At 41.1% G+C, this 14,079-nt stretch overlaps 1 pseudogene; it reads right to left on the bottom strand.

Moving 5' to 3' along the window:
• Positions 1 to 208: 208 nt before the first annotated feature.
• LOC135642868 (putrescine hydroxycinnamoyltransferase 1-like) lies at positions 209 to 9,553 on the bottom strand (annotated as a pseudogene).
• Between the last annotated feature and the right edge of the window lie 4,526 nt (positions 9,554 to 14,079).

Raw genomic sequence — 14,079 nt, 5'->3', positions numbered from 1 at the left:
AAAATTTCTCAAACTACAATAATCATATATTGTTATTTGAATAATTTTTTACATATATTTAAAATTTATGCAAAGTATATTTAAGTTGATTTCGTTATACATTTGATCTACAATTCTGTGTAATAATAATGCTGCATAATTTATTTTTTATCCATAGAATAAACCAACACAAAGTTTAGCTCTTATTTGGGTAATATATATCTCAAGACTAATTAACACCACTTGCAATTCCATCTTCTCTGAGCCAGTCTAATTCCACGTAGAACATCTTCAAGAACCGCGGCCGGTTCTCCGGCTCCATCGTCATGGTCAGTGTGATCCCCCCGTCGCCTTCAGGTCTGCGCATTAGGTATAGCATTCCCCTCTGGTTCACGACCGCACGCTGAATGAACACCGGCTTCCCCCACCCGAAGTCTGCCTCGTACGCCGGTAGATGCAGCCAGCTAATGGCCCCGAGGTCCTTCTGTGATTCCTGCCATGACTCCAGGAAGTCGATGACCGACCTGACGTACTCGTCATCCACACGAACAACCGCGTCGTGGATCTTCTCAGCGGTCGACTGCAGCGGGCTGGATAGGATCTTCCCAGTTGCTGCGGCCACCGACGTCCTCAGGATGGCGTTCCCGAAATAGCCCGGGGGAAGAGGCAGCTTCAGGCGAGTACGCGCATCAGCGGTCATGTACAGCCGGGTCTCTTGATCTCCTCCCATTTGTCGCGCCTCGCATGCGCACCGCCACGCATACGCCGTGACTGCTTCGTAGGTGGAAACGTGTCGTCGCCTGCCGCCGGCGATGCTGTTCTTGAGGGAAACGAGCTGGTCCTTGGATAGTTTGAGCGTGGCAACTGGAGGAGGGTTGGGGGAGGTGGTGGAGCGCTGATGCCTTGGATTGCAGCGCTGGTACTCGAAGTGGACGGTCGGAGGGAACCTGGCTCGTAGGAGGGTACGGTCGAGGGCTGCCACAACGGTGTCCTCAGCTCCCCGGGCTATGTCGGACCACGTGTTGATGAAATGGAGCGCGCTGAAGCCATCCATGGCTCCGTGGTGCGTGGCGATGCCCAAGCACACTCCCACCGCACTTGAAGAACGTCACCTACGTACGCGCATGCGTGCAGCAACTTTGAGTTGAGAAGGAATAGAGATGAATAAGCAGTCGAAAGAGCTGACTACCTGAAGCATGATGCACATGCACTCAGTGGATTCGACTGAGGGCACCAGAAGCTGCCTCATTTCTTCGGACGGCCTGAAGTCGCAGAGGACAATATCCAAGGTGGAGGCCGACCAAGCCACCACGAAGAGGGAACCCTCGCCGGTGCACTGGATCTCAAGCCGACCATCTTCGTCAAGGGCGACCCTGCCAGCTAAGGGGTAGAAATGGACCAGAGCCTTCGCCAAGGCGGCTTTCAGGGTCTCCACGGAGAAGAAGCTGGGATCGCCATTGTGCCGATAGAGGGTGATGGTGGGCGTGTAATTTCTTGGTGAGATCAAAAGATCCAGATTAGAGAACTAGATGTTATGCTTCGGGGTGTCTTCACTGGGAACTACTAAGCTGGATTCGACTATCTCTACCTCCGTTACTCTCTCTCTCTCTCTCTCAATTATACCGATGGATTGGGTATCCGATGGGGACTTATCTTTAATATGGTGGTACGATGGAATAAACAAGGATGTGTGGGGATAATGAAATAAATAAGCTACACTTTATGTACGAATGCTTGTCATACTTGATTTAAATCAAATAAAATTGAGTCTTGATTGAGTTAATTATATGCTATTTTGTTCAATTGAATTAAATAAAATAACATCAATATTCAATAGTAACATCCTCTCCTTATGGCCTATGTGTCGAAGTAATGGATTCAACATTTAACCGTTATTATTATTTATAAATTTTGATATTATTGATTAGTTTTTATAGTAATTAAAAAAAATTAAATGAATTAATTAAGAGAATACGGAAAACCTATAGTTTTCCCATCTCTAATAGGGATTCCCCTGCCTGCCCTCACGTTATAATGGGGAATATGGTAAAGATGAAGAATGAGGACGAGAACAAAAATAAAGGAAGCAATCCTCACCCCACCTGCCCTATTGATCAACGAATGACATTGACACCACATGGCTTTTGAGGAGATGGTATTCTCTTCAAATCCAGAAATATAAAACTAAAAGTAAGCATCTTATACATTTTACAAAAGAGAGGCATTCTTATGACATGGAACATTGATCTATCTTCTTGGTTTACGTTCAATGTAGTCAAAAAATATAATGTATAATGTTAAAAACTTTTATTGAGGTTAGGTTTTCATTTGTTGCATGTTGAATCAAATTCTAAATAGTTAACACTTAAACATGCGATGAAGACCTGTACAATGGGAATCGGATCGTGATGAGATCACGATAATGACACCGATTCACCTTTAAACACATATCCTAAATAATTTTGGTTATATGTTACTTGAGATGGACATCGAGAAAATCAGACAGACTAGTGTGTTGTATACCCGTTCATATGATGGATGCAGCTGGTCTCATAGTTGCTCGTGTGGGGATACTAGGGATACAATACATGTGTTTATTGAGGAATAAGTCCACTGATTGATCCGCTTATGAAATGTTGAATGGTTGATGATGCCTTATTGTCCTTAGACTTGAGACAACAAGGATGTCCTATGTGAGTGCTCCACTCTTTGATACCAGACTTAAATATTTGGATATCTCAGATCTAGCACAGTCGATCATCGGGAGTGATAGTCAACCTTACAAGGGCTATTGAGTGTCAATAGAGGATCATTCACTCTCAGTGTCATGAAAGGAATGTCTATGTATTCTTGCTCAAACAAATTCCTGGCCAGGGTCATTCGGATTGAGAGAGAACGAGTTCTCCGGGAGAATCTGATTAGAGCGAGACTCGAGTAGAAATCATATGGGTCTGACAACACCATGCCCGGTATACAGTCTTTGGGATATTAGATAGATGAATGACTATAAGTACATAGTAACTAAGGATAGACAAGTCCCATGGATTGGATTCCCCTGTATCGTCTAGGGATTGTGGCGTAGTGGCCTAGTACATCCGTAATCAATGAGTCGAGTGAATTATTATGGAGATAATAATTCACTAAGCCAGAATGAGTTCTGATAGGTATGACTCACGGCCAGCTCAATATTGGGCCTAGAGGGTCGCACACATATGGTAGGCATTGCGATGAGTAGAGGTTCGGATTTGAGATATCCATCAGAGCCCCTATCTTATTAGATATCCAATAAGCTCCTGAATTATTAGATCCTATGAACGAGATCCAATAAGGGCATATGAGAGATTATTCGATAAAGATCAACTAATCTAAGAGCATTGGGTATTTGGATGAAGATCCAATACCCAATAGGGGAGGATCCATTAAGGTTAAGTTGATAAGGGACCTCTATATATAGAAGGGATTCAGTGGTTCATAGGCTAGAGCCTTTGCTTGTCTCTCCTATTCTCCTTCCCCTCTCCACCTCAAAGCAGGCTTGGAGTTTTAAGGAGCGTCCGCATAACCCTATTGTGTGGATCACCGCTAGAGAGGAGGGCGCTTGACCTCCTTCATCCTCTTAGAGATCTATAAGGATTCAGGGATATACAATCTCCCTATGTAACATAATCTACTTTATACGTAGTTTTAAGTTTCGTAGATTTTTGTGCACTAATCTTCGCACAACGACGAACAAATCTTTGGGAAATTGGGGATTTTGTTTTCTATTCTTCCGTTGCGTATGTGATGTCGCCTCTAAGATTTCCCAACAGTGGTATCAGAGCCAGGTTATCCGTGTGATAGATTGGTTTTGAACTGCGTGTGTTGTATTTTAGGATGAATTTTGATGTCAAAATTATTGACACAATAGGCTAGGAAGGGCAGCAACTATTGCTGCCCTTGTTGTGCATGAAGATGCCATCTTCATGCAGGCAAGCCACCTACAACGGCGGCCACAAGGGTGACGCTCGCAAGCAAGCCGTCTGCGCGCAATAATTGTTGCTGCACGTAGTTGCGGTCGTAGGTGATGGCACCCGCGGGCGTTGCCTGCAAGCACAGCGCTCACAACGATGCTCGCGTGCAGGCGAGCGGCATGCAGAGGCGGCCACCGCTTACAACGTCGATTAAAGGGCCAACCTGCCCGCAAGGGCGGCTTAGCGCTCGCAAGAAGGGGGTGTCGCCCACGGGGGCAGCGCCATCCGTAGGGTCGCCAACCCGCGGGGGTGCCACCCACAGGGGTGCCTGTTAGGACTCTAGCTTGGAGAGTCCTAATTGAGAGGGACATTCATGTAAAACCTACCTAAGCCGACCCCTATTAAAGAGGTGAAGAGGCCGGCTAGGGTTATGAGGTTGTTTCTTAGAGAAGAATAAGGAGTTGTAAAGGAATAGGAGTCTTGAGTATGAGTCCTATTAGGAGTTGGTTAGAAGTAGGAGTCTTGAGTAGGATTCCTATTATGAGTTAGTGTTTAGAAGCCCTATAAATAGTCATGTATTCCTCCTCTTTTCATAAGTAATAGATGAATCTTTTCTGTAGCCTTTGAGCAGCAACTTGGAGGGAGGAACCCCTATAGAGTTTCAAGGAGGCCGATCCCCTAAAGAGATCAACCCCAAGTTTAGAATCTGCAAGGGTTCTATCACCTGGTATCAGAGCAGCATTCTTGGTGTCTCGCTGCCCTTCCATAGCCATCCATCAACCCTCCACAACCGCCCAAAGCAATTCCCACAATTGCTTAAGAGATCGTTGCCAAATTCCGCCGTCATCTCCACCACCACGGATCATCCTTTGATCTCCCCGTGAATTACAATTCTGGTTTTCTACCTTAGTGCTGCAGCAATTTAGTTATCCTTATTTGAAAATCCCAAAAAAATTATTCCTATATTTCTGCATAAACTTTTCATCATAAAGTTTTCATCTCTACGACGAAAGATACATTGCAGAATTCCAACCGTATAGCACCATCTGTTTGATCTTGCTACTGTGCTTTTTCTCTCCAAATTTCTACGAAATTTTTATGACATCTTTGACACTTCCTAACAGTGAATTTTCCTTTAGTTTCATCGAAAAATTCTTAATATAAACTACTGATCTTTTATGTCCAATATGCTACACTTGAAAATCTATGCTGCAGAAAATTTCTGCCGCATATTGTTGCCTTAACCCATCTATTTGCAATCTTTTTTGAATGAAATTTCTTATACACTTCATAGATCATCTTAGCTTCCATCTAAGATTGATCTATTGAGAAATTCATCTCTAAAAAAGATTTTGTGTTGCTGCAAATTTTCGTCGTAGACCTCTAAAATTTTTCGACAAGAATTCTGCAATCGCAACTTACACCAATTTCCTTGCTGTTATACTGCCGAAATTTTTTTGATTAAATTAGATATCCTTGGTGTCATATAAACTGTGATTTTTCTATCAATTCCCTCCTCAATTCTCTCAAGTTTTTGGTGGAAATTACGTCGAGAAACTACTGTTTCTTCGACGATAATTCTGCTCTTACAAGACAGAACATACTTGTTGCAACTTCCACTGATTTCTATCAAACCTTTGCTGCCATCTACCACAGATCCAAAACTTTCATCCATAGCCCTAAAACTCTACCAAACCACACCCTCAAACTGCACCCAAAACAGCCACAAAAAAAGCCTAAACCATAGCCTACATCCACCAATCCACCAACCCTTTCAACCATCACTTCTCTCAACCTATACATGCCTTTAACCCAACAACAAAAGAGAGATCTTAACATCATAGATTTGGGGGCATATACTATGGTATCTAAGGAGGCAATCAATGCTAAATTCGAAGCCTTGGAGGCGCGAATGGAGGATAAGATTCGGACGCTCTTTACCGAACTCAGATTGGGCCGACCACTAAGCCCGAAGAAATCACATCAAGGAGAGAGCTTTGCCCAATCGCACCAAGCCCAAAGATATGACTTTCAAGAGAGGGGAAGCTCTATGACCAATCTCAACTATCCATACATGAGAGTGGACTTCCCTAGATGGGAAGAAGGAGACCCGATTGGTTGGATCTCGTGCGCGGAGCGATATTTTCGGTACCATAAAACCGCAGATGCATCTATGGTAAAAATTACAGCTATACATCTTGAAGGGGATGCTATACAGTGGTTTGACTGGTTTGAACATACTTATGGAGTCCTTTCATGGCGACAATTCAAAGAAGGACTGCTGATCCGCTTCAAACCAGCCGATTACGAGAATATTGACGGACAACTAGCAAAGATCCGACAAACCTCCACCATTCAGGAGTACCAAACCAGGTTTGAAAGGTTATCTAATCAAACTTGTGATTGGTCTCAAAAACAGCTATTGAGGACCTTCATTGAGAGCTTGAAGCCGGAGATCCGAGGAGAAGTTAAAGCGCGACAACCATATACGCTTATGGCAGCCATCTCTTTCGCACGACATCAAGAGGAGCAATTGAACTATGAAGCTCGGAGGACTAGGGTTACTCCTCAACCAGCAATATTGAAGCCCTCAACCCCCCTTACTATCGACCAAGTCCCTACACCAAAGAGGTTAACAAGAGAAGAGCTTCGGTAGCGATATGCGAAGGGGTTATGTTGGCATTGTGACGAGCCGTGGAGCTGTGAGCATCATTGTAGTAAAGGGAGACTTCTTATGATTGAACCAATAGAAGAAGAGGTCATTAAACATCCAGAAGAGAGTATTGAACATGAACAAGAAGATGCAGAAGAAGAGCCACAACCGACTGAAGTTACGGTACATGCACTAGCTAGCTACTCAAACCCGCAAACGATGAAAGTTGGAGGCATTCTCAAACAACAACCGATCACTGTTCTCATCGACACGGGCAGTACTAATAACTTTCTAAATAGTAAGGTTGCTGTCCAGATGGCTTTACCTATCGAGAATTGCAGTAGGTTTGACGTTAAGGTCGCCGATGGATGGATTTTGAAGTATGATCATAGGAGCCCGCAAGTGAAACTGTTGCTGATCATGAGGCCTTACCAAGAGATAATTACATATTTCTTCCTTCTCCCTCTTGATGATCATGAGGCCATGCTCAAAATTAAATGGTTGACGATATTATGTGATATTTTTTGAAATTTTATGCAACTAATTATGAAATTTTACAGTAAGGAGAAACAGGTGATACTGAATGGGAAACGTGGGGGCGACGTAACGATGATTTACACACAATAAATGAAGAAGGTTTTGCATAAAGCATACAGTAGCTTTTTGGTACAACTTGAGCAGCAAACTAAGGGAGAGCCAATAGAATTTGAAGATCCAAACATACTTCCTTTGCTTGCTGAATTTTCAGATATATTTGACAAACCGCACAACCTATCTCTTACCCGTCGGCATGATCATTATATGATGATTATTTCAGGCAAACCTCAAGCAAATACTCGGCCATATCAGTATCTACATCTCCAGAAGGATGAAATAGAAAGGATTGTAAAAGAGATGCTCAAAACAGGAGATATTCGGCTAAGTTGCAACCTCTACTCTTCACCGGTGCTACTTGTACGCATGAAGGACGGAACATGGCGAATATACGATGATTACTGAGCTCTCAATGGCATAACCATCAAGGATAAATACCTTATTCCAATAGTAGATGAATTGCTAGATGAAAGGGAACACAAATCTTCACAAAGCTGGACCTTTGATCCGGGTATCATCAAATACGAGTGTGCGAAGAAGACATACCGAAAACCACCTTTTGAACACACAACAACCACTATGAATTTTTGCTTTCTTCAACAGAAGGTGGAATATCTTGGGCATATCATATCAGAGGAAGGTGTGGCAGTGGACCCCTTCAAAATTGGAGCAATGCAAAACTGGCCGACCTTGAGAAACATAAAATTGCTACATGGCTTTCTGGGTTTAGCAGACTACTACCGCAAGTTCGTGAAAAACTATGGAAAGATCAGTGCACCACTTACTTCCTTACTGGAAAAAGATGTCTTCCAATGGTTTGATAGAGCCTCCGCTGCCTTCGATAAACTTAAGGCAGCCATGATGATGACGCTAGTGCTAACACTACCAGATTTCAACCGACCCTTCATTATTGAGGCTGACGCATCTGGAGTCGAAATTGGAGCCATTCTCATGCAAGATGGTCGACCACTCGCATACACTAGGAAGGCATTATCTCTCTCCCATCAAAATAAGTCAACATATGATAAGGAGATGCTCGCCATTGTGCGCGCAGCAACGAGGTGGAGACCCTACTTGATTGGTTGACGATTTCAAATTAAAACCGACCATAAAAGCCTCAAGTACTTTTTGGAGCGAAAGATATCATCCCTTGGGCAGCAAAAATGGGTAACAAAACTTCTTAGATTTGATTATGAAATAACTTACAAAAAGGGGAAAGAGAATGTTCTTGCAGATGAGCTTTCACAACTACCCGAGCAAACTGAAGTTTCGGCTGTTTCACTTTCGACCAGCGACTTTCTTGAGGATATTAAGATGGAATGGAAGGAAGATTTAGAGACTAATAAGATTATAAAAAATTTGGAGGAAGCACCAAGCTCCGTGGCTCATTACAATTGGGACTCAAAAGAATTACACTATAAGGGATGTATTATGCTTGTGACAAATTCTACTTGCATCTTCACAAATAGATTTTGGACAAAGTTATTCTATATGCAGGGTATTAAATTGAAAAGGAGTATGGTATATCACCCACAAACTGATGGCTAGATGAAAGTTGTAAATAGGTGCTTGGAGACAGCCCAAAGCCACCCACCAAATAAGACTACCCAATGAGAACTCCAGACCCAGCCAAGTGCCATTATTGATCGACGGATCGTGACTCGACGACGACGACCCACTAATGAAGTACTAATACAGTGGGCAAACCTACCAAAAGAAGATGCCACTTGGGAGAACTATGACGACTTGAAGATCAAATTCCCAGAATTCATGAATCATCAGCCTCAAGGACAAGGCTGATTTGAAGAGGGCGGGTCTGTTAGGACTCTAGCTTGGAGAGTCCTAATTGAGAGGGACATTCATGTAAAACCTACCTAAGCCGACCCCTATTAAAGAGGTGAAGAGGCCGGCTAGGGTTATGAGGTTGTTTCTTAGAGAAGAATAAGGAGTTGTAAAGGAATAGGAGTCTTGAGTAGGAGTCCTATTAGGAGTTGGTTAGAAGTAGGAGTCTTGAGTAGGATTTCTATTATGAGTTAGTGTTTAGAAGCCCTATAAATAGTCATGTATTCCTCCTCTTTTCATAAGTAATAGATGAATCTTTTCTGTAGCTTTTGAGCAGCAACTTGGAGGGAGGAACCCCTATAGAGTTCCAAGGAGGCCGATCCCCTAAAGAGATCAACCCCAAGTTTAGAATCTGCAAGGGTTCTAACAGTGCCCGCCCACAAGGGTGCCACCCACAAGTGCGGTGCCTACGAGCATTGCACCCGCGGGCACAGTGCTTGCGGGGTGCAACGCTGCCCGCGAGGGTGCCGCCCAGCCGCACAGGCCATCGCCGACAAGGTATCAGTGCCGCAAGAATAGGGGAGAGGGAGAAGGACATTAGGGTTTTTGGATAAAAGATAATTTTGCCCCTCGAAATTTCAGAAATTCTAGATTCTATCCTTTTATCCAAATTATAAAAATACCCCTCAAAATTTAGAAAATTTCTTATATGTCCCTAATTTCAGAAAACATTAATTGATTAAAATGTTTAATTGATTATTATTTTTATTATTATCTAGTAGTCCTACATGATGATGATTTATATATGTGATGCATGATATGTGGACGGATGATCATAGACCGTGTGATGTGTGTACTTGTGATTATTATTATTGGGGTATTCGAGCCTCAATTATATTTCTCGTTTATTGTCGGGCCTACATGCCTATGATTAAGTTGTAATCATACAAGGAGGCACAGCGGGAGAGTGGAAGTGATAGCAAGACCCACGAGATGGATGATCGCGATACATGGAGATGCGTCAAGATATCGATGGAACCGGCGAGGACGAGATAGACGATCACAAGGCATGGAGATGCACCGCTGCACACATAGATCTTGATGTAAGTGATTAGGCCCATTGGCTCAGGCTTGATTGTTAGGATCGGAGCGGCACTAAGAGGGGGGGGGGGGGGGGGGGGTGAATTAGTGCAGCGGATTAAAACATTGATTTCGACAAATCTTTCGTGCGATAAAAATCGGAGTCGGAAGCGCTTAACTTGAAAACATATTCGTAAAGTTGTGCAGCAAAGGTAATGATGAAATAAAGCAAGTAAGAAGGTTTACAGTAATGTAAATAGCAATAATGAAAAGCAAACCAGAGATTACGTCGTTTTTGAAGTGGTTCAGTCAAGTGACCTACATCCACTTGCGAGGCCCCTCTTCGATGAGGCTCTCACCTTCCACTAGCAAATCCCTTGAAGGGGAAGGGTGAATACCCCTCTTACAACTCTTTTACAAGCGGTTCACTCTCTTACAGATTTTCAGCAAGAAAGAAGGAGGTGAACACTAGCAAATTGAAAACAAGACTAGCTAAGACTTTTCTAAGACCTTTCTCTTAAACAATTGCTGCTCAAAAAGTTGTTATCTCAGCTGAGATTTGAGGGGTATTTATAGGCCTCAAGAGGATTCAAATTTGGGCTCCAAATTTGAATTCTCGTGGAGTTCCCGATGCTGGCGGTGCCACCGCCTGTCAGTTTCTGACCCTGACAGTGCTGGGCGGTGCGACCGCCCAACCCAGGCGGTGCTACCGCCCAGCTCTTGGGCACTGGGTGGTGCCACCGCCTACAGTGTTTTCAGCCCACTAGTTGGGCTTCAATCTTGGCCCAAACTAGTCCGAACTCGGGCCCAATTGGCCCCTACTTGGGTTATAGGATTAATACCTAATTCGAACCCTAATTAACATGCTAACTACGAATTTAAAGACATTTTATAAGCTATTACAAAGTCCATAAGTCAAGACTTCTTCCGGCGAGCTTCCGGTGAACTTTCGGCGGTCTTCCGATAAACTCTCGGAAACCATTCTACGGACTCTTGGCAAGCTCTTAAACTTCACGATTTGATCTTGGCGAGTTCCAACGAGCTTCTTTGGCAAGCTCCGATCTCTCTCGGCGAGCTCCGCGAACTTCCCACGAACCTTTTGGTGAGTTTCCAAAAAACCCTTTGGCAAGCTCCCTACTCATTCTCGGTTAGTTCCGGCAGCATTCCCGACGAACTTTCGGACTTCCGTCGAACTCTCGAACTCCCAATGAATCCATCGCGCTTGACTCCGCACTTTGTTTCGCTTTATGTCTTTCTTATTATCATAGTTATTCCTGCACACACAAACTAAAACTCTACTCCGATCTAGACAATTATTACAACGCTAATCGACATTCCTTTGCCCGGCACGTCATTGGTTGGCGCTTCGTTCGATTCTTCAGCGCATTATCCTCTCTTGCGGCTTGTTGCCCAATCAGTGGTTGACCTCCGCAACCCCGATATCCTTGGTGCAATTCCGCTCTCCTTGGCCTGATGCCCGACGTCCGAAGCCTTCTGCCGTCCAATATCGTGACGTGATCTCCTCCGGCGCAACGTCAATTCCTCCTACGTTAACTGTCTAATCCTGATCGAGTAGACCTGCATCACTCAAAATGCAGTTTAAATTATAAACACATATCAAGTGGTTTCATCATCAAAATACGAGATTCAACAATCTCCCCCTTTTTGATGATGACAACCACTTGATGACGGAGTTAACCTTAACTCCCGGAGTTAACCTTAACTCCCGGAGTTTAAACAAACTCCCCTTATCAATATGCCATATTGATAGAACCTTGAAGTCAAGCAGAATTCAAGTCATTGCAATATTCATCATGAATACTTGCAACACATCATCATGAACATATGCATAAAACTTATGCATCACATGTCATGTCATCAACATACTTCTCCCCCTTTGTCATCAACAAAAAGGAGAAGTACCACAATCAAGTATTTGTTATATGGGTTCAACTCATTGCATGGAAAACATAATATCAAGTTTTATCATCATGCAATCTAATGATTAAAGATGTGTAAGTTTAGCATGTTTAGTCTTCTTGAAATAGCTATTGATTGCTTCTCTTTAGACTATAAGCTAGCAATTTTTATGATATGCAAGTTTTACTACATACAAGCTAGCAAAAAAATTACGAAAGCAAATACAAGATAGCTTTCTTGTGTAAGCTCACGATTCTTGCTTCCTATTGCAATGTGCAAGTTGCAAGTTTTGCTTCTTTTGCAATGTGCAAGTTTTCAAATTTTACATCTTGAGCGAGCAATATTTCTCCCCCTTTGTCATTGTCAAAAAGAAGGAAAGACCCTTTACATCAATTATGACAAAGGTAAGTATCAATCTCATTTGTGCATCATTATATTTTCAAATTGAAACATGCACTATTTCAAAAACCTTATATTTCATTCATGCACGATATTGAATAAATCAATCAACATTATGAGCATATCATACATGATAGATCATTTTGGTAATAAATCATAGCATTTATCAATATTTTGATTATGATACCAAGCATTCATTATTTAGAGAATTTATGATGCACATTATATGCATATATCATCACAATAAAAAGTAATTGCGTACATAATTTCAAATCATAAATGTTTCAAATCATGATGGTATTAACTTGTCAAATTTCATCCGACCATTCATGATCATAACTTTTCATTTGTATGTATCAAAATAATACAAGAGTATTTCATGCATAATTTTATATCACCACATAAGGAATATCAAGAAGAAAGTAGTTGGGTGATGCGATAAACATTTCATGAATACAAGGAATTGCATAAAAATCATATCATGAAAGATTAGAATATGTGAATACCAAAGTGCATAATTTCTTTTTGAAAAACCTACTCATAAATAATCAAAAGAAAATCTTGGGAGATCGATTAATGAAAAAATCTTGATTCATAATAAATCTTAATTTGTAAATATTACAGAATCAAGATCACGATTTTGGATAAAACTCATTCAAATTCAAATCGTCCAAATCATCAAAATCTTAATATTACTTTCAAGAGATTCAAAATGGTATACATAGATTTATCATAAAGTAAATTAATTTTCAATCATCACATAAGGCATTTAAAGAATTTTTGAAACATAGGAGAATAATTAATTTAAGCATGCAATGTTTCAATCAAATTCAAGTCATGAATAACAATACTTTCATATTGTGATTATTAATTCATGAATACTAAAAGACATTATTTGGGATTCCAATTTTGCAAGATCAAGATTATGATTTAGATAAAACTCATTTAAATCAAATCGTTAACTTGAAATTCATAATCAAGTCATCAAAATCAATTTCGAGATTCACAAAATTAGTAAAATAAATTCATTAATTTCAATAGGATAGAAAATTTATTTCCATTTCATACAATTAATTTCATGTGAGTGTATTCAAGTCTTTTGTGAAAACATGTATCATCATCGAAACATAAGTTTCGTCATGAAGCCGTTAAGACCAAACATATCATGATATCACATCTATCATCAAAAGACTATCAAGAAATTCATACATAGATGTACATGCACTATGTCATCTTAATATGTCATAAAAATGATTAGTCTAAAAACATGTTAATCTAAAATGAGAGTTTCAAATCAACATTTACATCAAAAACTCATGTATGTCATAAAATCATCAAGATACACATGTATGGATTAATCCTAAGCATTATCACATATCATATAATTATCATCCCTAATGTTGTATACATCATTTAACATTTCAAAAACATAACATGCATGAAACCTTAGCAAAATACATTTCATGATCAAAGTTTTTAATTTTTTCAAAGGATGCTAAAAAGAAAAACATGATATAATTTTTGAAAAATAATTTTTATTTCCTATTCCTACAATCTAAATTAAGCACTCATGAAAAACTTCAAGTAACTTCAAAGTAATTCACGAGAGTTGAGTTACTTACCTTGTAGTCGAAGCCCATCAAAGCCCAATTCGCCGTTTCATCTTTGGAAGTTTTTTATTCATCCTTGGTTGCCTTCCTCTTTTTTGGCCTCTTCCTCCGTTCA

The sequence above is a fragment of the Musa acuminata genome, chromosome BXJ3-7 (genome assembly GCF_036884655.1).
Source record: "Musa acuminata AAA Group cultivar baxijiao chromosome BXJ3-7, Cavendish_Baxijiao_AAA, whole genome shotgun sequence".
NCBI lineage: Eukaryota > Viridiplantae > Streptophyta > Magnoliopsida > Zingiberales > Musaceae > Musa > Musa acuminata.
This window is presented reverse-complemented; position numbering and strand designations above follow the sequence as displayed.